The 26,057-nt window shown below is 50.0% G+C and overlaps 1 protein-coding gene across 10 annotated transcripts in view; it reads left to right on the plus strand.

The window, feature by feature from the left end:
* Positions 1-26,057, plus strand: part of Cux2 (cut like homeobox 2) — a 232,764-nt gene that overhangs the window by 38,569 nt on the left and 168,138 nt on the right. The window contains exon 1 of one of the 10 annotated variants that reach the window (XM_063225622.1): positions 19,057-19,380. The exons of 6 other annotated variants lie outside the window; for them this stretch is intronic. The gene's annotated coding sequence lies outside the window, so the exon portion shown is untranslated. Of the gene's footprint in view, positions 1-19,056; positions 19,381-19,468; positions 19,623-26,057 lie in introns of those variants that run through there. 3 more of the 10 variants (XM_063225619.1, XM_063225621.1, XM_063225624.1) reach the window with 3 other exon arrangements.

Below are 26,057 nucleotides of genomic sequence, written 5' to 3' on the forward strand. Positions count from 1 at the left end.
GGCCCTATGGGTCTTGAACCCCAGCCTCCAGGGACTGGCAGGGCCATGCCATCGACCTGAACTCCTGGACTACCGCCCCAGTCTAAATCCATCAGGCTCACCAGCCCCAGTCTTGGACCACTGAATAATTTACGGTCCCTGGGAGCGGCGAGGAGCAGGTCACTGGAGTTCATGGGTTAATAACAGGTTTGGTTTTCGATGTCAGCAGCTCTCTCGATAACGTATGAAAGAATCCTATTCTGTTGATTAGATTTTGAAATGGATCAATTTTTAATCAGCCAAACACCTGACTCACTCAATAAGAGTTGCATTGTGCAGACAGGATGGAGGCCGGCTTTATTTACAAGAGTGTTTGTTTTTTGGGGGCCATACGCAAATTCCCACCCAGCTCCCTCCTCCTGACAGAAATTGACCGGGTTATCTCCCACCTCAAATGGCAGCATTTGATTCTCCTTCTGATTAGTTGGGAAATCCATGGGTCTGTTTAAGAGATAAGAACAGCAGCTAAAGGTTTGATTTAGTCATCCGTGGTTATTGATGGAAAAAGCATTTATTTGCCAATGAAGAAATTTTGCTTAATGTAACAGCACGAAAGAAGAGAGGAAACAAAGGGAGCCCAGCCTATACTGGGGGTGGCCAAGGGCTGTGAGTGCTGGGGGCTGCTTCCCTGTCCGCTGAGATTTTCAAAATGACAGTATAGAAATCAGCAAATGCATACATTGAATTTGTAGCAGTAGTGGGGAAAGGAGTGTTGGTCATGGTCAGGGCTAACACAGGAGCCCTCACTGTGTGCTGGGCATTGTGCTAAGCGTGGGGATGAAGTTGTCACTAGGAAAGGCAAGGCTCCTGCCCTCATGGAGCTTCTGTTGGGGGTGAGGGTCAGACTACAAAGAAAGGGCAAGGTGGACAGTCACAAAACCTGCTCAACAAGGGAGGCTAAGAGCTGGAAGAAGAAACCACAAGAGCACCCCGTCCCACTGGTGTTAAGAAAGGCCCTGGGGTGAAGAGGAAAGCCAAGAGGGAGAGACTGGGGCCAACAAGGGAGGCTCTGGAAGTTGGTGGGCTGGGGAAGCCCAGAAAGCCAGGCATCAAGGAGTAAACAGCACCCCATGGCTTGCCCCAAGAGCTGGCAGGGGAGGCTGGAAAGGGCACCCGTAAGATCAGGCAGGAGTCTGGGTTTTGTCTCCAGGCACTAAGGAGCCCTGGAGAGGTTTGAATAGTGGGGAGATTTTCGAATTTTGTGTTGGAAAAGGTTGATCTAAGAGGACTGGGCTGGGGTACGGGAGACCACCAAGGGATCGGATCTACCGTAATTGCCGTCCTAGCGATGACAGAGGCTCCGACCAGAGCCAGCTTGGAGGAGGCAGACAGGATAGGTTTCACATTTCTGGTCCATGGCCAAAGAGGAGACAGTGTTTGGTGCCTAGCCTGATGAGGCCTAATTCCCAAGCCATCAGTGACCTGGTTCCACAGGGGCAGAGGGATGATTTTGGCAACACATTGGTTATCTGTGAAAAGGGCCTCAGACTCTCTCAGACTAAAGACTTAGGGACAGGTGGCAGAGAGGGTGAGGACTTGGGCCATGAAATCAGGTGGATATGCAGGCTTCGCATCTTGGCACTGCCTTTTACAAGCTGGTGACTTAAGGCAAATTGTCCTTTGCAGGGCGGGGGTTTAGCTCGGCAGCGTAAGTGCCTGCTTGGCAAATGTGAAGTTGTGAGTTTAATGTCTGGCACACACATACACACAAAAATTGTCCTTTGCATGTACAAATTAGAATAACTTCTGGTGTAGACCTTTCCAGGAGGACTCCTAAAAAGCTGCCAACATGGCTGTCTCAGGGCAGGGGGGTCTCAGAGGGATGAGACCCTTCTCTGTCCAGCTGGGGAGGTTTTCTGTGTCACTGTCGGTCAAGGTTGTACACTTGGTGGAACTTGGAGGAACTGTATTTTCCTGACATGAGGAGCGATTTCTCGCTTCCCGGTGCTCTGCTCCAGGAATCATCGATTTGGCAGCTTTATTTATTAGCTTAATCTTCACACATCCCTCAGTGGCACTGTTCTCTCAGCCACTGTGTTGGGGGACAGGAAGACTTGTGTGCACCCCTGCGTGTGTGTCTGGGTAGGTTTGTGCCAGTGTCCACAGTCCATGTGGGACATCTGAGCCTGGCTCATACTGAGCCTGGTACTGAGTGGGAGTCCGCCTCGCCTAACAGCTCTGTGTGGCAAGCAAGTCTTGCAAGCATCCTAACCCCCAGATGGTGTGCATCTAGGAGTTTCAATGGGAGGAACCACCTGATCTTGCATCAGAAAGTCCTGGATTCTGGTCCTCTCCTCTCCAGTTGGCTATTGTGCTACCTGAGCAAGTCATTCTGTCTGGGGTTTTAGTCTCTCATCTGTAAAATGGGAATAACAAATTTCTTTTTGAGTACCTTCCAGCCTCAGGGTCTTAGTGCTTGTGGTTCCCTCTTTTCTTGTGTGTGAGCCTGTTTTGTTCCTTTGCTTCACCTGGTAGTTTCTCAGAAGACACCTTCTCAGGAAGGCCTTCCTTGCTGCTCTGAGACCTTTGCATTTGCATGCACATGCACCACCCATCCTGCGCCAACTTCCTGTATGTTTTTCTTCCTTAGCATTTAACATGATCAAACATATATTTTACTCATTTTTCTTATTCACTGATTATTCTCATTAAAATGTCAGCTCCAAGAGGGCAGGCTTTTTTTTTTTCCTGTTTTGCTTACCGCTGTATTCCTAATATAGCACTTGGCACATAGCAAATGCTTGGGAAATAGCTGCTAAAAGAATGAAACAAGTCAGTAGAGTGAAAGGCACATAGCTCAGTGCCTGGCACAGATTAAGCACTCAGCAAGTGAGTTATCACTACTAAGACTACTGCCATTAAGCTTTCTTGAGCCTCAGTTTCTTCATCTGTGAAATGGGATAGTGCTGCTAGTGCTGTCACAGAGTTGTGAACATTCACTGTTGGGGAGGTCAAGTTCTTGGTACGAAGCTGTAGGGGACTTTGGGGCTGTAGTTACAAAGTCAATAATAAAGAGCCTCCCTGATTATGGGGTGTTTCTGGGAAGTGGAGTCTGTGTGTGGGACCCAGGGACTGGGCCTCACCACCCAGCCACCTGTCTTGATTGACTGCTGCAGTAGCGACCCAATCCTCCCATCCGCCTCCAGCTGTTCTACCTAGAGCGTGCTGCCAACACTGTTTACAGACAGCCCCTGGCAGTCCAGCTTTCTCAAGGGCCGTCTCACTGTTCTGAAGTTTATTTAACTTAATTTTAAATTTAATTGATTAATGTTCTTTCTTTCTTTCTTTTTTTCTTTCTTTCTTTCTTTTTTTCTTTCTTTCTTTCTTTCTTTCTTTCTTTCTTTCTTTCTTTCTTTCTGGGGCTGGAAGTTGAGTGCAGGGCCTAACGCATGCTGCTGGACAAGTGCTCGCTCTGTCCCGGAGCTACATGCTTCGTTTTCATTTTTATAAAAACGTCTGGGAAGTTTTGTGTGTATGTGTTTTGTGGAGCGAAAGACCAATTGATAGTGATTGTCCTGAGGAAACATCCCCGGCACATTGCTGTGCGGATAAAAGCCACTGCCAAGCAGCATGTGCTGTTGCAGTTTCTGTGAATTAAAAATGCAGAGCCTCCCTTGGTGGGCAGATGAGGTTTGTTCGTTGGCAAGGCTGAGTCTCACCCCTGCACTCTGGGATGCAAGCTGCAGAAACCAGCGCTGCTTCCCACCCTGCTGTGGGAAGCACCACCCCAGAGGAGAGGATGCCGAGGCTGCAGTCCCAGACTATCACAGGAGTTCCCAGCAGTTGGGGGGCCCGGAGCAGGCTGGAGAGGGTCCCCCAAATGAGAACAAGGAGCGCCTGTTGGGGGCAGCGAGGATGGTGCAGGTCCTGTGCTCTGGTGACCATGTCTCTGTGCCTTAGGGTTTCCCCAAAACTGCTGTGCCACTTCTTCCCCGAGAGCAGCCCTCTTGTGTGCAGCGCCTGTCCTCCACATGGCAGGACTCTGAGTCTGGTGTGCCCCCCCCCCCTTTTTTTTGGTATTAGAAATTGAACTCAGGACCTCGCACTTAGCAGGCAGGCACCGCGCCACTGAGCTGTATTCTCAGCTCTGTTGTGCTCTTTCTTTGGGTGGTAGAGATTATGACATTTGTGTTTGGCTTTCTCAAGGAGGATTGTAGGTTTTCAGCTCTGAGAATGTGTTTGTTATTTGAAATCAGTGTCCCACAAAGGGCAAGAATATTCCTGGGAAGGTTGGAGGTGTGTGGAGGACAGCAGGTAGGTTGGTAGCATCTATGTCACTGTTCTTATTGTGGACAGGGCAATTTGGGCTTCTTCATTGAGCTAAGATGAAGAGGAAAGAGAAAGAAGAGGAAGGAGAAAATCATGATACATCATAATTCGAAACTGAAGACTTGGGAGTCACTCCAAATAAAAGGCTCAAATTGCTTTGCATTCACTTTCCTAGATTTGAAACTTCTGTAGGAAGGGAACTTGAATTAACTCCACATCTCTTGGGCACCTACTCTGTGCCAGTCTCTGCTTGGCACTTTTGGGGACAGAGATGGGTGAGGTAAAGCTTCCCAAAGAGCCCAGGAGAAGCAGCAAATAGCAGTGCCTGAGCTGAGCAGGGTGACAGGGGGCCGGGGGAGGTTGGAGCCTAGGGCTGAGGCAGAGGAGCAACAGCAGCCAGAGCAGCCAGGAGATGCAGGAAAGGACAGGCATCTGAAGCAGCCTTGGAGCCAGGCTTGACAGCCTGGAGACAGAGAGGGTGGGAGCTCTCGGGGCAGCATGGGCAAGCCTGGATAGGAAGGGCCCGACCACGCCCCGGAAGTCCAGAGCAGGCCAGTCTGGCCTACGTGTGGAAGAATGATGTGGAAGGTAGGCTCGGAGGCTGAGGGAGCCTGACCCTGAGGAAGAGGGCTGCTTGGTGGGCCACGGGAGCCATGGGGAAGTATTTGAGCCGGGGAGTGGGATGTTGAAAGCTGCATTTAGAAGATTCTTCTATCACACATTTTCTCATTTTCCACACTGTTGCTGTTTGAGGCAGTCTGGATGTCTGAGGCAGTCTGTCCTGAACATCAAGGACTTCAGCTTAGCAGTGTGCCTGGCCTTTACCTACTGGATGCCACTTGCCTCCCCCAGGAGTTGTGATAACCATGAAAGTGTCCAGATGTGGTCAAATGTCCCCTAGGAGCACGATGGCCCTCACTGAGACCCACTGTATGAGATGGCGGGGGGCAGGTAGACTAACCTGAGAGTGGCCTGCACGTGGTAAAGCAATGTGGCCCAGACCTGGGGCAGGATGGGGGCAGGGCGTAGGTATGAGAACTCTCAGGGGATGGAGGAAGGTGGGGTAATGCGGCTGGGAGGTCATGGAGAGATGGGCTGGATCTGAGGACAGGGGCCTGATGGGCCATGGGGCCAGGGACAGATGGGAACCAAAGAGGATCCCATTGGGGTGAGGGGGACTTGGAGACCCCAGAACTGAGGCATCTCGGGCTGTTTCCAGGACTTGGGCAATAGGCAAGTCCTTGATGTTCTTGAATGAGTGGGTGAAGGAGTGAGCCAAGCAGGGGCTCACGGGGAAGGCCTGAGGTTGAGGAGGGATTTAGGAGTCGGTTCCTCTATGACATATAGTGGGCATTTGGAGAGTGTGGCCTAACAGGGAGGGGTGCCCAGGTAATTTGCGACCATTAAAGATGCCAGGTGCCATAAAGGGACATACAGAGGTCATATGCTGGAAGTCTTACACCTAGCAGAGAGGCTGGAAGAAGAGGCTGGACAGCCAGGGGGGGCTGCCATAACAGGGTGGCCCATTTCAGCCCATAGAACTTACTCCCTTGAGATCATATTTTTAGTGGCAGAGCCACAAGCCACCTTTGACACAGAATGGTGAGAGCAGACAGCCAGGCAATATCCTCCAGAGCTGGGGTGAGTATCGTCAGGGTAGGCTTCCTAGAGGAGGCAACCCTTGGGCCAAGCACAGAAGGCCAAGCAGAAGCTCTCAGTGGGCAAGGTGAGGAACATATGTGGAAACATTGTCTGTGCTTGTCTGAGTCTGGGGTTTGTGGGTGCCAATCAGGCCCTATTTCATCTCCCTAGAACTTATGGCGAATGGGATTTCTCCCCTGGCCCTCAGTGGTGGGGAATGACTGAGCAGGCGTGGAGTGGCCACTGGGGTCTTAGTGGGGACATCCCAGAACCAGGAGATGGTAGGGTCCTCTGCACCCCTTTCTTCCCATTCCAGCCCAGCACCATCTCTGCTTCAACAGGGCAGATGGTAGGGCCCACAGATGTCCCCACCGCCACCCTGGCAGCTGGCAACCTGTGGATTATTGAGAGTGTGATTTTCAGTGCCTCAATGCGCTGCTGCAGAGAGCAAACTTAACTTTATCTGGCCCCCCTCCAACCAATTTAAAAAAGAAAAAAAAATTCCAGAACAGGCTATTACAGAAATAGTAAACAGGAGTCCGAGCCAGGGCAGAAGTGGTCTGTTTTAATTAGAACATTAAAGTATCTTAACGCTTACACTTTATATTTTTGTGAACTTGATTATATAGCATTTTAAATACCTGTGAACGTTTTAAGGACTCTCAGCAATGAATTATTTGCAGTTTCACAGGAAACTTCTATTTTAAAAGCAGAGCAGTGTGAGAGCGGCTGTGAAGGCTTCGCGGCAGCGGCTGCACTGTATAATGAGGAACCATGTGGCGGGTGGCTGGCAGACGGCCCATGGTACCCACCTGTCACGCAGGCTCCTGGTGCCCCCTTTCAGAAGTGGCCCTGCTGGGTGCAGGGGGTTGGGGAGAGCTAGAGCCTCATGTCCCGATGTGCCCACCAGGGTTTGGTGGCTCTTCTTCCAGAATGCGTCCCAAGTGTGTCCCTTTGTCTCCTGGCCACTTGGGCAGCTGTGAAAGCCTCTGTGTGGGGATCCCGGATTCTTTGATCTCCTACAGCTTCCTTCCTACTCAGGATCGTAGGATGTCTTTCTAGCACATGAGTCAGCCTTCTTGCACATTTGGGTAGAAACCTTCCAGGGGCTTCTGCTGTGGCCGGAGGGGACATCAAAGCCCTGTCTGGTCTCCAGGACCTTGGGCACGTGGCCTCCAATGACCCTGCTAAGTTAGCCGCAGCTTCCTATTTTCTCTGTGCCAGCAAAGTCTAGACACCTGGCTCTTCTTATTCTGTTTCTTGAATGTCTGCTATGTGTGGGCATTGTTCTAGGTCCTTGTGATGTGACAGCAAGTGACCCTGGCAGAATTCTCTGCCTTCATAGGGACGATCTTCCACCCAGGAGAGGAGGGAGTTGAGCACAACTCAATGGTCCTATGTGTGACCAGGATGAGGAACGCTAGAGTTTGGATCTAGAGCAGCAGTGGCGAAGCTATGGCACGCGTGCTGCAGCTGACCATTTGTTAGCACTGAAAGCTCTAAAAGGTTTGTCATCATCAATCTAGAGGGTCTCCAAAGACCAGCCTGTGGCATTTGGAGGAGATGGTGAAGCTTTTAGGGGCTGGGGCCTAGCAGAAAGAAGTTAGGCCTTTCAGGGTGAGCCTGTAAGGGGATATTGGAACTTGGCCATTGCCTTTCTCTCTGTTTGCTTCCGGGCCACCATCAGGTAAGCACCTTCCTCTGCCGGGCTCCCCCTTATGATGTACTGCCTCACTACAGGCCCACAGGCAGTGAGGCCAGTGGGTCATGGGCTGAAACCCCCAAAGAGAGCCAAAATAAACTTTTCCTCTTTCCCACATGATTTAGCTTAAGTATTTTTTTTCTTTTGGTAGTGGAAATCAAATGCAAGGCCTCTCGCTTGCCAAGCAGGCACTGTGCTGCTGAGCTACATCCCCATCACAGCTCAAGTATTCACTACAGTAGTGGAAAGTTGTGGGGGATAGGGACAGGTATACTGCTTTTGCTCTCTCAGGAGGTGGTACTGTGAGGCCTGAATGAAGTGGGAGAGGAGCCAGTAGTCTCCCATTATGAGAACTGACTTTGCACATCTTCTCCCAGCTCCTTGATCAGTGATGTCCTGTGGGTGGCTTGGATTCAGCAGTGGTGGAAATGTTTACACCGCAGCACTTGGCATATGACACAAATCAAAGCTTTCTTGCCTGAGAGCCCGTCATTGAACATTTACTAGCACATATCAGGAGAGGTCACACAGAAATCCATAGGAGGACTGAGAAAGGTACACTCTGAAGTGGTACTGTGTTCCAAACTTTTGAGCAACATTATGCAAGCCAGAGGGTGTGGGACTGACTGAGTGAAGGGTGGAGTGGGAGGAGTAAAGCCAGTAGCATTTCTTGCCTGCTTTTGGATTCTGACATACTCACCTGCTATTTCCCATGCCCAGATTGTTCTTCCCTTGGCTGGTTCCTTCAGTTCCAGTTTTGCTAAAGCACATCCTCACCCCTTATTCTTATGTCAGCACCACTTGGCTCCCTCCCTAGCATTTGCCTTAGTTTGTAATTGGTTATGGGTTATTTATTCCAAGTCAGAGTCTTTTCTCCCCCACTGAGCTCAAGTCCTAGGAGATCTTGTTGTTCCCTGCTGTCCCTTCCTATTCCAGCAAGTGGTCCGAACAGTGAATGCTGATGGAGAACCTTTTCTGAACCCAAGATTGGTTTGGAAGATGTTGTGAATGGTGTGAGATCAGGGGTCAGGACCACATACGGTCTTAGAGAAACCAGAGACTCCTCCTGACCTTGTGCCTAACCAAATCACTGCGGTGTCATTCCCAGAGCCCCTTCTAGTTACTCTTGAACAATGGCCACAGTGGAACCCCCTATGCACCCATCAGCCACCATACGTGTCATTGAAGAAGAGCATGGCTGAAGACATTGGCCACATGGAAGTTTAATACTCGCTTTATGCCATCTCTGGGTTTATAGTGTCATAAGAGCAGTAGAGCTCCGAAGTCCAGATGTTAGGTGAAGTTGATGGAGAAAGCACTGAGTTCCTGGTGCCTAGGACTGTGTGGCCCCAGGTGCATCTGGGGGGAAACATTTTGATCAAAGGAAATGTGTTCAGCTGACCTGATGATTTCTGTTTTTAATGATGAGAGCTTAGAATGTATTGATTGAGGTGATCAGGGTTTAGATCTTTCATAGTTAATGAGGAACTGTCTGATTTATATTGGAAACAGTTGGTGCCCAGGGCGTTTAATGAAGCCTGTCGTGGCCAAGAGAGAAAGACACTTGACCTCCCAGATCTGGGTGCAGAGCCATGAAGGACGAGAACTCCACTCCAGGCCATGGAATTGACTCCCTCTGTCCTTGAAGGTCAAATCTGGCTCTGTCTTCCCAGCCCTTTGGAACCTCAGTTTCCTCTTCTATAAAGTGGGGCTAGGAATGCAGTTATCCCAGGAAATGGTTTATGGCTTGTGAAGATTAAAAGTGACGTAATATAAAAGTGACTGCACGTAAAAATCTTGGAATGATGCTAAGCAAGGTAGGCACTCAAAAAAAGTTACCCATTGTTTGAAATGTGCCCATAGGATGTTTTCCACTCTAACAAGGAATTTGCTAAAGAAGTCACCCCGAATGAAAAGTTGCCATGGAGTCTCCTGACTGGTTGCCCGACTGGAGGCCATGGGTATTAAACCTGCGATGCTTTTCTTTGAGAAAATGTGCAAGGCCCAGCCTCTGATCTGGCTTGTCTGAGTGGCTGCTAATTTGATCATTACTTGGAAAACTGTGTCCATTTCTCTGTGTCTTGCTGTATACTGGGCTTTGCTGTGAGTCATCTGTCCTGTTACTCAGTATTTGCCAGGAGAGCAGGGACTTCTCTTTTATGTCTTCTTGTTTGGAGCAGTAGGTGCTACCATACTGATTCCAATTATATTGAACTTTGGGAAGACAAAGTTAGACAAGTGAAGAACAGAGTAGGAATGAACAGGGAAGGAAATAAGTGTGGTCATAAGAGAGCACCATGCTGGGTCTGCTGGCACATGCCTGGTATTCCTAGTGCTCGGTGGCTGAGGCAGGAGGATTGCTGTGATTTCAAGAGAGCCTGAACTACATAGCTTGACCTGTCTCATAAAGAGAAACAAAACAAAACAAAAAGAAAGGCACCATAAGGGGCCCTTGTCATGACAGGAGTTTCTGTGTCTCAGCTGTATCGGTGGCAATGTTTTGGCTGTGACATTGTGCTCTAGCATTGTGAAGTGGTACTATTAGGGGTGATAGGGAACAAAAAAGTCTCTCTGTTTTCTTTGTCATAGCTGCATGTGAAATCTGTGATTTCACATGCTGAGTAAAAGGTTCAATTATAAAAAAAGTGAAGGCCTAAAAGTACTTCATTAAGTATTAGAACTGCAGCGGCAGGAACCCCTAGTATGTGAGCCATTAATGTGGGTCTTCCTAACAGCTGTGTGAAGTATGTAGCTGAAATGTCCAGAGAAGGAGACAGGCTCAGAGAGGTTAAGGTTCCTGCCTGAAGGCAGACAGCTGGCTAGTGGCGGAGATGGGCCTCCAGTCTGGGAGCGTCAGGCTGAAACCCCATGCTTTCTCCTGTGGGCACGTGGCACTGAGCCCTGTGATTTGGATGCTGGTCTGTCACCCTGGTCATGTGCAGTCTGACCATGTGTCAGGCCCCTCTTTTAGGGGCTGACAGTTGGCTTGGGTTTTGCTGGGCTGCTGTTACCTGGCTGCCCGTAGATAAGCCAGGGATCTTGTGTCCTCACTACACCTCCTTTGCTCTAAGGGACGACATTGGTATGCTATAATGGATGTAGTTGTACCCATTCCATGGGTGGGGAGACTGAGGCACAGAAAAAGGAACTGAAGTGCTCCAGCTTTAGCACCCTGTGGTCATGGTCACAGCTCCTTTGAGGTGTCTATCCCAGCTGCTGTTCTCAGGGCACCCCTTGAGAGCCTGGTGATGTTAGACACAGGCTCCTCGCAGGCGCAGTCTGCTCACTGCGGTCAGGTTGCCCTGCACATCACTGGGCTGTGGTCTTGGGCACCTGAATTCTCCTCTCCAGACCTTAGTTCTCTCAACAGAGAAATGAGAATAATAATACAGATTAAATAAGAAAACACTGGGTAGTGCATTGTAGGAGTGAACACCTCTGGCAATGTCTGACACAGGGGGCTCTGATTTGTCTGCTGAGACCCAGGGCTGTGAGCCGAGTGTGCTGAGAGGAGCTAGGCTGAGGCCCTCTGGCTCCTCCCACCTCTGTGCCTGTGCTTGGCCTCCAGTTCTGCTCAGCTGGTGGTTCCCTGTGCTGGATAGCATGGCGGTGACAGGGCCCAGGAGGTCACACTAATCTGAGAGTTGACGACCACTAGAAATTGTCAGGTGAAGGAGAAAGGGAAAGGAACAGAAGATGCAAAGGCTCAGGGGATGCAGGTGTTCTTGGGCAGCAGAAATCAGGGCATTAATACATGCGCGTAATCAAAAGCCTTCAGTGGCCACGGTCAAAAGTCAGTCACCCTAAGCCTTGGTGTCTTCTTAAAACAGCCTAGTGCAGGCTACAAGAGGGTTTCTTTTGGGGGGGGGGGTTGAGGGAGGTGTCATGGCTGGGTAGGAAGTTTGGGTTTCATTTTTATTTTTTCTTGAGATAAGATCTCTGTGGTTTAAGCAGACTTTGAACTCTCTATGGAGCCCAGGCTGGCCTCAAACTCATGGCAATTCTCCTGTCTCTGCCTCCCAAGTGCTGGGATTATAGGCGTGGATCACCATGCCCCAATGGGTTTCATTTTGAACAAGGGGTTGCAGATGGACTTACATGGGAGAGAGGGGCTTCTGCTGCCAGGTGAGGGGAGGCAGCGAGGCCAGGGAGGAGGCTACTGCAGCACCGCAGTGAGCCATGCTGCAGGTAAGGGCAGAGTTGGGGGTAAACTTGGTAGAACAGGTGAATTCAGGACATCTATGCTATGGAATTGACAGAGCTCTACAAAGACCCAGATTAGTGGACATCTGTGGGGAGCAGGATTTCTGTCTGGGCTGTCTGAACTGGGCTGGTCAGAGGGAGAGGTTCCTTCCTTTATCTCTGTTCCTCAGCCTCATTTATAAACACGTTACCTCTGCAAGGGTCACATGCAGTCTGCCCTGAGCCAGCACAGTGAACAGCAAGACCCAGATCCCACCCAAAGAATTCCTAGGGGACGAGGCCCTTGGTGTTGCAGATACAAATTCTCATGCTGCATCCACTGGGTTTTCCAGTGTGCCTCAACCCGATTGGCTTAACAGAGATCCCAGCCTTCTTCTCTTTCCTCTTTTCAACCATGAAGATTGGTTTGGGGCATTCTCCCTTCTCCAGCTAGAGTCAGGAGAGGAGCTGAGAGCAGGGTCCAAGCAAACAAGGACAGCCATCGTGGAGATCTTCTGTATGGCACACTCCCTTGTGCTGCCTCCTTGATCTTTCAGATTGGGGTGCAGGTGATGGAGCACAACATGCTACACTTTGTGTCTGGGCTGTGCCAGGTCCTAGCTAAAGGAGATCTTGGGCAAAGGATTTCAGCCACTCCATCTCTGCACAACTACATATGGGGTCAGAAGAGTCCACTTCACATCGTGGCAGAAGAAATCCATGAACCAGTTCAGCAGGGACGGGGCTCTGGACATGGTGCCTGGTGGAGACAGTGGTCTGTGTCAGAGTCAGCTGGCTATAGGTGACCCCAGGAGGTTGGCTCTGGGGAGGGCAGTGAGATCCATAGCCCCACACTGGCCAAGGTGGGTTTCCTATCTCAGCCAAGCCCTTTTCATGAAGGCCTGGAAGAAACAGCTTGTGTCATCCTGGCAAAAGTCAAGGATAGCCTGAAGCTTATGGTCCTCTTGTGCAGTGCCCAAGTCCAGGAAGAAATGCAGTGGGGCCATTGAGGGTCATGGGTGTACCACCTGTGCTGGCTCCCCATCTGATAGTGTAGTTTGTTTTTTTTAACTCCAGTGCCTCTGGAAGCTTCTAGAAAGAAGCCCAGGTAACTGTCACCTGGGATCCATGTACTTATTTGTTTTTGTGGTACTGGGGATTGAGCCGAAGACCTTCGTACTAAGCTATATCCTAAGCTCTTTTATTTTGTGTTGCTGAAGTGAACTCTGTTTTTTATTTTGAGACAAGAGTCTCCAAGTTGCTTAGATTGGACTTGAACTTGTTCGAAATCCTCCTGCCACAGCCTCCCAGAGTGCTAATATTATAGGCGTGCACCACTGTGCCAACCTGTACATACTTTTTATAGAAGAGCATTGTATTTGGAGACTTTGTGGGACCCTGTCTCAAAAAGAAAAAAAATAATAAAAAGGGCTGGAGAATACAGGTCAGTGCAAAGGCTTTGGGTTCAATCCCCAGTACCACAAGAAAAAAGTCTTGTGTTCATTTCCGAGGGCCACTGTCATACAGTGCTAAGTCTTTGGAACTTAATGCAACAGAAATTATCCTATCCTGCTTCTGGAGGCCGGAAAGTCCAAAGTCAAAGGGGGTCTGTGTGCCCATCTACTCCTCCAGGCCCAAGGAGAATCATCCTTCCCCTGCCTCTTCCAGCTCCTGGGACCGCCTGCTGTTCTGGCCTCGCCTCGTCTGTAGCTGTATACCTGGTCACCTCTCTCTGTGAACATTTCTGTGTCTGTTGTCTGTACTTATGATGATGAAGGTCATTCCATTTGAGGTTCCCCCGCCTCCATAGGACCTCATTTTAATTTAATTGATGAAAACTGCAAATATCCTAGTTCCAAAGAGGTCACCACTCTGAGGCTCTAGATGGTTGTGATTTTTGGGAGCTACAGTTGCCCTGAGCCAAGCGTCATTAGAAGACAGTGGGGGCAAGTGTGACCTTTCCACCAGAACTGTGTTTGGAGCTTTATGGGAAGAAGCAGGGCATGGGGATGACTCCCCCAAGCATGGGCGGGAAGAAGGGCTCCATGTGTTCGGCTTAAATGTGTCGCTGACTAAACAACTGAGACTTGGCATCTTGCCTGCAAAGGGGTGGGAGGAGTAGAGGCTTTTGAACTGGGGTCTGTGGCATCTTGTGTGTCCTGTGCCTCAGTTTCCTTCTCTGTACAGTAGGGTGACAGCAGGTACTTCCCCTGTAGGGGTCATGAAGATGTCTAGATGGACTTTAATGCCAGAGATGGCCATGTTGGCAAAGAATCTGGGCTTTGGGGAGGTGCCAGCACTCGCAGTGACAGGCCTAGAATCCTGGCTAGACCTGAGACTTCAAGAACAGTGGTGCTGCTGCTCCCTGGTCCTGCCAATGATTGCTTGGAGACTTTGAGCCCTTTAGTAATAACACCCAACAAATCCAAATGTGGGGGCTCATCTTGCAGGGACCCTGTGAGGGGAGTCCACTGTCATTGTTTTGCAGATAGGAAGCCTGCCCAAGCCTGAAGTTACCTTCCCAAGGTCATGTGGCAGGAAGGTGGCCGCATTGATATCCAAGTGTAGGTACTTCTCCCTGCCTTAGCCTCCTGCATGCCTCAGTTTCCCCACCCATGAAGCAACCTGTACTGAGGTTCTCAGCATAGCAGAATCATTGCAGTAGCACCTGGCTGAGTCTGAGGCTAGGGAGTTACATAAAGCCTGCTCACCTTGAGGGGTCTCAGCTTTCTCATCTCCTGTCCCTCGCACCACTGTGACTTGAGATTTTTACAGACTGTGTGTGGGGTGGTGAGCAACCAAGTATGTGTGTGTGCCTGTGTGTGTGTGTTTGCAACAAATATTTTATAATAGACAAGCCTCGTCTGCCACTTCTAAAAGTAGTGAAAAAACCCTACTTTGAGAAAGTAAAAATAACTCAACGCCTGAGACTCCGAAGTCACTGGAGTCAGCCTTGCGAGGACTGCTTTAGTCCCCCAGGGACAGCTGGTCCCAGGCTGGGAAAGTGGGGGACACGCATTTGTGCACTTAGGAGCAAGTCATTGTGGTTACTTTGTAGGCGAAGTGATTGTCCATCTACCTTTTATTTTTCAAGCCATGGGAGGAACTATCTCTCAGAAATGCTCATCTTTCTCTTTTAAAAGTGACTTGACAATTGATAATTTTGCCCTGGCGATGGCCACCTTAGAGCTTTTATTTCTTAGAGGCCAAACATTGATGTTGTGTGAAATGGGAGCTTGGCGGAGCCTTTGTGCGGATCTCAAGCTTCCTGAAAAATTTATTTACTGTGACTGTGATCCGCAGGAGCGAATTGATGTTTATCTATAGTCGTTGGAACCAGCAAGGAGGGGAAAATGCATAACTGCACTTTCTTCAGCAGCCTTGCGAGGCTGTTTAAATAAGCATCTTATGGTGGACTCTCCGCAGCAGACAGGCAGCTTGATGCACAGGGTACAGTGTAGTATTAACCACGAGTGGGCTTCATCGTCCCCCTGTGTCCTGAAGGAAGCTTTCTTACCTTCTGGCTGAGGGATTCATGAGAACCAGGTATTTGAGGCTAAGCAAAATTATCCTGGCCGCTCCAGTGGCAGAATCGATAGCTCTGAGAGCTGCATGAAGGAGACACAGAGGCCGAGGCTGGCCCTATGTGAGCAGCCCGAGCCACTTCCTTGTGGCCGAAGGTCAGGAGAATTGCAGGGACTTGAAGCTGGTGGAGGAGGTCAGAGTGGCACTGGAAGCCTGGCTTTCCTGCCAGGTAAGTAACTTCCGTCACTACCTGAAAGTGGAAGGGTTGGGGACACGGCTGCGGTCTGTGTATCTTCTCTGCACCCTCATTGCAGCAGTGCCCAGCTGCTGGTGGCAGCCACCTTCTTAAGCAAGAGGACTGATGCACGTCTGCCGTGTCTGTTGTACTGCATGTGTCTTGCAGCGTGGCATCTGTCTTGTTTAACTAGGAGACCACTCTTGGCCTCTGAGAGGAAGTATCCTACCTTAGTTCCCTGGGTAGTCCTCGTCACCTTGAGTGATGGAACTTTCTTCGATGTTTAGTCTTCCCCTTTTAGACATTCAGCCACAAGAGCCCAAGGACTCTTCACCTTTGACTCAGTCTCCCCAGCACCAAATGGTGCCTGGCTTTTCTAACAGGCTCAGTCATTGTTGAATGACTGGCTGTGGGTTTTCCCAGAGAGAAGATAGCAGTAGTGAAGCAAATGAAGGTCAGAGTAAGTTAGAGTCAACTTCGGGTCTGTTGCTTGCTGTGTGTCCTGAGGCTAGTATCCTGCCCTCTCTTTATGTTTTGTTTCTTGGTCTATAAAATGGAGAAAAGGGGGAAATTATCTCACCATATTAAATCTCAACTTCCTGGCACGTAAAATAAGGATAACAGTGCTGCCATCCTCAAGGGCTGGCGTGAGGAGTAAGTGAGGGTGTGGGGCAGCACTCTGAGGTCAGGCCGGAGCTATGTTCACTAAGTAACTGCTGTTAATATTACAACTGTTATTATCATATTGCGGTTATTAACTTTACCTCTTTTACTCTGCACCACCCACGGGAAACCCACAGCCTCTGTCCATTTTGTCTGCCTTTGATACCAGTACTCCCTCTGGCATATCTCGAAGCCACAGGGTCTAAGCATTTGGCGCTGATGGGCCTGGGGTGAGCCCTCAGCATCAGGGCCGCTCTCTTCACTCAGCTTGGTGCCAGCTGTGAGCGTCTCTGAGCTCACAGGACCCCGGGCCAGCCAGAGCTTTCTCCAGCAAGGGCCCAGGCAACACCAAGGCCAGGAGGTGGTGGGTCTGGGGGCAGGAGGCAGCGCTGGGGGCTTGGCCAAGCCTGAGCCGAGTGGCTCATGGGTGAGTGACAGCCCAGGTTTTTTCAAATCGTTGTCGTAGTGGTCACATGCATGGAGCAGAGTGGGAGTCCATGCGCTGAGCTGCTGCTCCGCATGTGGAATTTTGGAAGCTCTTATGATCTGTGCTCCTTCTCTATGTGAGGAAACAGGTTCCAAGAAGCAGTCACTTGCCCAAAGCTTCATGATACTCCTGTCACCTGTGCTTTTCCTCTGCTTAGTACCTGGTAGCTTTCTACATGGAGGTGGCCAGAAGTTGCAGGGCAGTAAAGATCACAGCCTCATGGGGTGCGCCTGTTTTCAGATTAGCAAGCATTAAATCCTAAGAGAGTCTTGCCCACACTTGGCAGGGCCCAGGGTTTCCTCCCTGCCTTCTTCTCATGCCAGCCCCGTGTCCTGATTTCTGATAGCAGATCTGCTCCAAAAACATGATGGGGACTTCATAGATATGTGTGTGTTCCCCAAGCCCACCATGTGTGGCCTTGCAGCAAGGGCCCTATTGTTCTGAGCTGAGTAAGGGGGTCTCAGATACTCAGGTCCTGCATCTGCCCTGCTTCCACTTTCATTTCTGAGGTGCAGCTTCCCTTCATTGCCCATCTGCTGGTCCCCCAGGCCTCTCTGCTCCAAGCTGTAGCTCGAAAGCTGGGGAGGAAGCCAGGGAGCCTGGATCATTCATTTTGGTTTTATTTATGAAAAACAAACTAAGCTGAGAGCTGAGAGCAAGGGACCAGCAGCAGAGGGAGCTTAAAAATTATATTAATCATAGCAGCAATAACTAATACATATTAATGTGTCTACCCTGGGCCAGATCTGGGTGGGCCCTAGATAAATAAGATGGGTTTCTTCTCTCAAGGGGATCACTAGGGAGAGAAGACCACTGGTTACATTGCAGGCTAGCAGTGGGCACCACCCTTGGCAGGTGCTCAGAGCCAGAAACTGGGAAGGAGCTGCAGAGAAATTGTTTGCAGAGGGTCTCGAAAGACAGATTTGCCAGGTAGGAATCGGAGTGCTGTATTATATGTAGGAACAGAATCAGATGCCAGTAACAACATGGACATTGGCACAGAGAGGATCTGGGGAACCGGAAGTCATTTTAGTAGGACCAAGGTTAGTATGGAGTGGTTGGTGGACATCAGAACAGGCCAGGCCAGGCCCCTGCACCACCATACAAAGTCTGACCTTCCCGAGGCTGAGAATGATGATTTGGGTGTTTAATTCCATGAACTATAGGAAGCCATAAAGGATTTAAGCTGGGGGTAGTAGTGATAGTTTGCACTTGCTTTTTGCAAGAAGGTTTCAGATTGATAGAGAGGAGGTTTTGGGGACAAGACCAGAGTAGGGAGATAGGAGATACTGTTCTCACCCAGGCCTGTGAACAAGGGATCCAGGCCAGTATAGCACAGGGACTCCCCAGGGGAGGGCTAAGCTGGGGACATTTTAAAGGCACACTTCAAGGGAGAAATGGAGGCTGCTGGGAACCATCTGCTGACATTTCTTTCTTCCACCCCACTTGGCAATATAGTAGTAATGTGTTCATACTTGGGAATAGCTAGGGGGTCCTCCTGTGCCCCCAGCCCCACAGCCTTGCAGACAGGAGCAGGGAGCCACTGTCCCCTCCCTTTCTCTAACCAGGACTTGCCTGGGTTTCCCTTTCCTGATGTTTCTGTGCAAGCCCAGTGGAGGAAGAGCCAGAATCACATAGGAGGGAGGAGACCTGGGCCTGCACGGCCTGGCTATTCCCTTATTCATTCGCCAGACTCTCAGGCTGCTCCCGGCCCTCCCAGAGTCCCCAGGCAAGGACAGACCAGGAACAAGACAAGATAGATAGGACCTTCCTGGGAAGAGCTATCCCCTGAGCCAGGAGCTGAGGAGAGCCAGAGCGGGAGGAGGCCACTTCCTGCAGAAGGCACCTACATTACAGGGCTCAGTGAATGCAGGGGCTTCATGGGCTGCCCATTCAGCATGAGGTCGCAGAACCCCAGCAGTGTGACATGTAGTGACTTGGAAGCTCAGAGCCGATGAGTGGCCAAGAGAGTGTTCAAGGAAGAAGGAACCCTTTGGCAGAGGTCAAAGGTGGACTTTGAGGAGAGCATGTTGAGAGGTTCTAAGACTTCTGCCTCACAGGGCGTGGTGAGAGCTGGGGAGCATTTTGGGGTCCCAGGACCTCAGGGCTCATGGGGACAGCTCACTTTGCTTTCCCTGACCTTGTGTGGTTTCCCTTTTCCCCTGACGCCTGGCTAAGTGTGGGAATCCAGGCTGGGTACTGCTGAGAGGTATCAGGTGAGACAGGTTTGCAAGCCAGGCATGTTGGAGTGGGAGTAAAGAATGGAACTCATGCTCTCTTCCCTGATTTGTTGGGGGCAGATCTGCCACTTGGAAGCCACCTTCCTTATGTGTGGTGCTCACAAGGGCAAGCAGGATTGGATCCACAGGGTCCTAGCTGGGATGAGACAGGCCAGATGCTGCCTTGTGGGGAGGTGAGGGATGTCTCTCTGCCAGATTTGGGAGTTTTAGGCTCTCCAACTACCCAGTCGTTTTGTGAGGTTCTAAGTCCAGGACCCCTGGGAATGGTACAAAATCAGACCCCAATGGCCCTGGGTCAGTGCCTGGTGTAAGGCGCCTGTGTCCCCTCAGTACCCAATGTGGCTGGTGGGCAGCGTGAGAGGCGAGGTACCGTCTGGCTGGATTGAGAGCCAAAGAGGTAATGCTAATGTCTTTTAAAATTAGAATGGAAATGTTTGTTGCAGAGCAGAACCTGCGTCAGCTCAGAGTCCTGTGGGAAGGGACGGCTTTATCACAGCCTTTCATTTTTATTTTTGCACATACACTTTTCTTGAGCCGGTGGTGTGCTGACAGCCTTGCAGTGGCTCTGGCTGCCTGGCCGGGCCCAGTGGATGCTGCAGAGGGCTTCAGACCTCTCTGGGAGGGCTGGTGCTGCCCCGGGTGAGTTCAGGAGTGGTGACTCTGTGTTTGTATGTCCTTGTGTCTGTGTGTGCATCCAGCCCACTGTGTGTGACACATGTGGCTTTCCTCACGTTTTTCTGTGGATCATTACAGCTTTGAGAGTCAGCCCAATGGAAGACCGGGTGTGGATCTTCATCTATATTTGTTGCTGGATTGTATGCTTTGATGTCTCTCTGTGTGCATCTTTGGGAGGTGGCTGAGGGTGTGGCTGGGTGTGGATCTAGAGCTCTGAGAGTCTTGTGTGTGTAGATGTGTGTGTGCACCTTAAAGGACACAGGAGTGTGTAACTGTGGGTCTGTGAGTGGGCAGGCATCCTTCTTCTTTACGTACATGTCAGAGAATGTGCATGTGAATATGAGTGTGCATGTGTGTGTGTGTGTATTTGTGTGTCTATACATGTGAACATACATGGGGAAGATGTTATGGGGAACTTATGCGTGCACGTTGCATGTAAGAGTGTTGTGTGTGTTGTGTGAGTGTGCCAGGTGTGGACATGCAGTGCTGCGTGAGAGCACAGGTGTACACATTTGCGAGCACACATGACATTGCACATGAGCACATGCATGACGCTCTTCCTTTCTTGGTGCAGGAGCCTCCAGCAGGGACTCCCTGGGTGGTTTGGCCGCTGGGAGCCTTGTGGGGTGCAAGTACATAGCATAGGCTCTGGGGAAGTTGTGCACCTTCTACCTTCTGCCAGCTCCCTCTGCGGGTTGTGGCCTTTTAAGCTACCCTAGCTTTGGCCAAGAAGGTCCTGTTCTCCTACTGTGACTCGGGAAGTGAAAACAGTGTGTGTTGTGTTTGTGGAGGGAGTGTTGTTTTCCGAATGTAAAACGACTGTATGATACAGAATGTGCTTTTCCAGGATGTGCCTGGCCCTGATGGTGGACTCTGGGTTAATCAGAAAGGGCTCTCAGGGAGGATCCCCCCAGTGGGGTGATGGAAGTGCTGGCCACAGCCATTGAGAGAGTCAGGGTGCCCCATCCCAAGTGACTACACTGCCCCGCCCTCAACTCTGCTGCAGGATGTGACCTCATCATTGCTTCTCCAGAGCAGAAAACCATTACTCCTCAGAGAATTTAGCATCTGCTGAGCTTCTCCCACAGAACCACAGGACCTCTCTTTAATCTTGTCCCTGGGCAGCTCACTGTGTCTCTAGGATTTGACTTTTTGAGGTATCATCCTCTGCAGAACTGGGTGGTGGAAGTAGGGATGTCAAATTTTACAAAGCAGAAAACAGGCGCAGTATGATTATGGCCAGTGCTGAGCTTGGCTTCAAATGCTGCGTGGCCTGGAGCTTGTCTGAGCTTCTTTAAGCGTTAGTCTTCTCACCTACAAAGTGGGCTCTTGACAGTGCCAAGCTCAGGGCTATCTCTTACTTGTTACTGCTGGGTCTTGAGTAAATAGGTTTGCATTGGCTGGATGGTTTGGGTTCAGTGTATCCTAGCTGTGTGAGATCTCACATCTCTCATTTTGTCCTGTGCCTTGGTTTCCTTACCTGTAAAATAGAGCTAATAATAGGATCTATTGCTTGGTGATGTTGTGAGGGTTAAATTTCCTTCTTTATATAAAAGGTTATAGAAAGTGCTATAGAGCATGAGCTATTATTGTTATTTCTGGAACACCAGAGCCCAGATTAAAGCATTTGATCTGCACGCAATATCATCTTTTTTTGAACATGAACCCACTCTCCTGCAGGCTTGCCTGCTCTGTGCTGCAGGCATCTGCCAGGAGCCGGGCACCTGGCTGGGCATGCTGAGGCAGTGTGGCACGCGTTGTGGTGGGTGCCCTGCGTGGGTGGGCTACGCCAAGTGCTGTGCTTGTCTCTTCTCCAGCAATTTGGCAAGGCGGGCACAGACTCGGGTTAAATCACTCTGGGCAGCAGCCAGGGTCAGGAGCCAGGCGGCAAGAAAGCCACCTGGCAGCGCTCTCCTCTGAGGGTGGCTCCAGCGAGCTCAAGCTTGTGGCGGCTGTAGGCGCCCAGACCATTCTGTGCACTTGTCCAAAGCAGACTGACATCTGAACATCAGTGGCAGATAGCAGAGGGGAAAACAGCGAGTGATTCCCCAGAACCTGGCACATCCTTCCCCTGGAGTCCACCCACTGTAAACCTGGCAGGGGCGCATTGATGATGAAGACTACCCAGGCTCTCAGGGCAGAGTGCTCTGTGCCCCAACACCCTGAATGAGGTACCCCTTTTTGTCTTCAGGAACCCCTCAGGGTGGGCTCTGCCTACTCCTGTGTTACAACAAAATTCAGCCATGTAGATACTTTCGAATCTTCCAAATCTGTTGTAGAAATTGTGATTTTTCCAATTTGCTGGGTAACTGAGCCAGCTCTCTGAGCCTCTGTTTACCCACTTTGTAAGATGATACCAAAGATTTATTGAGTCAGGGTAGCTAAAACATTTAGCCTAGCAGATGCCATAGTAAGTGATCGAAAATAAACAAAATGTTATTACTTTAGTTAACGGAGATATCGACAAGATTCAGTGTTGATGCTGTTTTGAGGAGAAAACATTTTATTTTTATCAGCGACAGATAAGTGTGTAATTTCCTGCCTAGAGGGGCACTCCTCTCACTTGAAGGGTCTTAGGGGTTTGTCATGGTGGAGCTTCTATAATTTATGGAAAAGGAACACAGTCCTATAGCCAGTTTAGGTCAGGTGTGCAGTGGTTCCCAGTAGATGCTGGGACAGGTGGATGGATGGGGCCCATCAGCCCACCACACCTAACAGCTAAGTGGGTCCCAGCACAACCTAGCAGCGTCCTATGAAGAGAGCCTGTTAAGCATCTCTCCTCTGTGCCCTCTTCCCTGCAGAGCTACAGAGCTAAGAACTTCTCTCAAAGTTGGTCACTTAACTGTGACTGGCAAACTAGAGACAAAGCCACTATCACACTACTAGAATATTGATGGCAGTGAATGTAACCTCAGTTGTGCATCGGTGGTAGGGGAAGCTTCACTCATACATTCAGTGAGTGTTTCTGTGTTTAGTACCTGGAGGCAAGGAGATGCCCCTTGGGGCCAAGTATAGGATGAGAACTGCTTGATCCTTGAATCTTCAGTGGATTTTCCCAGTATCTCAGTAAGCAGGGTATCTGGGGACACTGTCTACTATAATAAGCAGGCCTCTTCTAGTATTATGTGTGGAAAAACTCATCAGGAACCCACTTACACAAAAGGGAACTTGAATTGGCTCATGTGACCTGCTTCAGGCATGGCTGTGTCCAGCCGCTCAGGTGATATTATCTCCTTCTGCCCATCTGGCTCACCTTCTATTATGTGGGTTGGTTGGCTTTGCCCTCACCAGGGTGCCCCACTGACAGCTCTTTCATCAGCTTGACACCTCCTAATGCAAGATAACAACTCTTTTCCAGTGAGGGGGTTCACACTGCTTGGACCCACCCATTCCTGACCACTGAAAGTGTCCTTCCTTCTAACTACCCAATATGCCTGCACTTTGAGCCCTACTTGGGCATTGTCACTGCGACTGCCCTCGCTCTTGTTGCCCATGTTCTCTTCCACATTTTCTGTCTCTGGACTCTATCATCTTTTATGCCATGTGTCTAATTCTGCTGTGTCCTAGCTGCACTATATCTGTGTCAGGTAGGCTAGGGCCCCTGACAGGCCAGAACTTCATCCCCTGCATAACATAAAAAACAGCATACCTGAGTATTTGTTGGTGGGTTTGGGGCATTTAGAAGGAGTGAATTTAGAAGCCAAATCCTAGTATGTGTCATGGAAGACTCGTCAGCCAACTGAATCCAAAGGGAAGCCCAGGAATCATCTTGTTGAACCTCATCATTTACGGATGGCTTCAAAGGCTTGGACCAGTCTCCCTGGGCCTTCCCAACCTTAAGTCCCAGCTCTCTGTCTTTCTGGCTGTGTGACATGGGGCAAATTGCTTCACCTCTTTGAATGAGTGGTTCCTCGTCTGTAAAATGAAAAGACTCACACAAAACATTTAAGGAAAGAGGCTGACACATGGTGAGTGCTCCCAGGCCCCTCTGCCTGTTGTCATTATTGCAGAGGTGTTCGCAGACCTAGGAGAGAGAGGAGCAGGCCAGTGGAGTCCGAGACATCCTCAGGTCATGGAGCAGAGGAGCAGAGCGGCTCTGTGTACTCACCCTTGCTCCCCACGCTCCTGCTTGTGCCCTCGGAGGGTTTTTGAGGCCTCTTCCAAAGAAATGGTTGGGGTGGACACAGTGTGGCCCACGTGGGCTGAACAAGATGTCAGTCTCAGTGGCTTTGTCTGCAGCACTGTTTCTCCCTAACTGTGGCTCACTCTCCTGCAAGATGCAGTCCTTGGTTGGTCACCCAGAGGGCTATGCTTATTGCGGCCCCCCAAATATCCCCGAGGCCACACTGTTCCATGAACACCCACCACCTGGCTTTCTCCCCAGGAGTTATGTCTTCCTCTTCAGAAATATTTTGGGGTGATTAAAAGGAAATGTTCTTTTAACTGTAATGAAATGGGGTTTGGGGATTTTGGAATGATCGGCTGTGGCCTCGGGGGCCTGATGCCAGTTGATTTGATAATGGAGTTGATAGGCAAGGAATATTGATTTCTTGCCTCCTCCTCCTCCTCCTCCCAGGAAGGGGCTGACAGAGGAGGTGACTCATCGAAGGGGAGATGGTTTGAAATCAGGAGAGGGTTGCCGAGGGAAGCCGGGGAAGCTCACAGCGCGTGTGTCCATGTGTGTGTAAGCTCAGCCCCTCTCTCCCAGGCCAAGAGCCCAGCCAGGCCAAGAGCCCAGCCGCCAGGAGTTGGGCAATGTGCATTTCTACTCCCCACCTCCCTTTCCTGGCACACAGCAGGAGAAAAGTGAGTACTTTGGAGCCACACACTGTCTGTGTTGCTTCCTAGCTAGGGGACCTTGTGCCAGTGGCTTCGCATCTCTGTGACTCAGCTTCCTTGTCTGTGAAGTGGCCAGACAGTACCCCCTGCTCTGAGAGCTGTTTAGAGAACTAGAATCTTGCTCAATGGTGGCTGCTGGCAGCTCCAACTGCAGTGATGCTGTGAGTAGCTAATAATGAGTCTTAGTTGTAGGTGGAGCCAGGAGCAAAGTTCACAGAGCTGCAAAGGAAGTGCTGATGGATTTTGATTGAGGCCAGTCACTCCCTTCTGATAACAGGCAGAAAGGGGTGGGGACAGGGACAGGAGAAAGTTTCCTGTTTCACGATACTGTAAGCAGAAAGACAGGAGGTATAGACATTCTGGTGAGATGGGGGACACTTGCTATTGAGGATGGCTAAGAGAGAGGGTCAGAGAGGGCAATGTGAGGATGTTGCAGAACAGAGTTGTTGGATTGTCAAGTCAGCAACTCCCTCACAAACTGATGGACCAGCTGCAATGATCTTCCATTGAGCCCCAACTGCATGCCAGGTCTTGTGCCAAGTGGTAACTTAGCTGTCTCTTAGATCTGTGCTTTTCCCCATTTTACAGGTAAAGAAATGGAGGCTCTCGATCACATTTGCAGGTGTACCCAAATGTACAGTTTCTGTGACACTAGCCTTGTTACCCCCACCTCAGCCCTGCCTCCATCATGCTCAGGGTCTGGCAAGGCCCCGGGCAGTCTGCCTGCCCTTACCCATCCTGCCCACCTGATATGGCTCCCACTTCCTAGAGCCCAGCTGAGTTTCTGCTTTACAGAAACCTTTTTGACACTCAACAGGTGTATCCATACCTCTTCAAATTCCTGCCTAATTTAATTGGGCAGAGATGTCATGTAGATGCCACTTATAATTCTTTGTGTTCCCAGCTAGATTCTCTGATTGTCTCTGGGAATTCCTGAGTGTAGGCTTCAGCTGGGCAGGGCCTCACGCCAAGCATCCACCCTGGTTACTTTGTCCTCCCGGCTCAGGCAAGGTAGCGATGTGGGGGCATCTGCCTTGGCAGACCGAGTCCTCACTGCCTAGGTGGGGGACCAGTGTGCACAGCGAGGGAAAAGGTCTGGAATGGAACTTGCAGGCTCCAGTGAGAAAAATGCCTGAAGATACAGTTCATAAAGATGAAAAGCAAATAAATGAGCTAAGCCAGTTGGGGAAGACTTCACATGCAATCTATTTAAAAGTCATACTTTTTAACTTTTCATTTTCAGACAGGTGCAAAAAAAATTCATGAAAAGTTGCAAAGAGAGAACAAAGAATTCCTGATTTCTTGAATGTTAACATCCAGCTTAAACACAGAACAGTAACAAGATCAAGAACCTAATGGATGCAGCCCTGTTATTACTCAACACTAACCTGCACTTGCAGTTGTCCCCTCTGCTGGCCCTGGGTGCATTTCTGGATTGAATGTCATATTGAGTTGTCCTATTCCCCTTACGTGGAACCAGTTCTTCAGTCTCGTTTTTGGCCATCTTTTTGGTGCACACGGACGATCTATTGTGTAACTGTCTGTCTGTTTGTGGAAATA

Source organism: Cavia porcellus, unplaced genomic scaffold, assembly GCF_034190915.1.
Source record: "Cavia porcellus strain 051 isolate PalLab524CR breed Dunkin Hartley unplaced genomic scaffold, mCavPor4.1 scaffold_16, whole genome shotgun sequence".
Classification (NCBI taxonomy): Eukaryota; Metazoa; Chordata; class Mammalia; order Rodentia; family Caviidae; genus Cavia; species Cavia porcellus.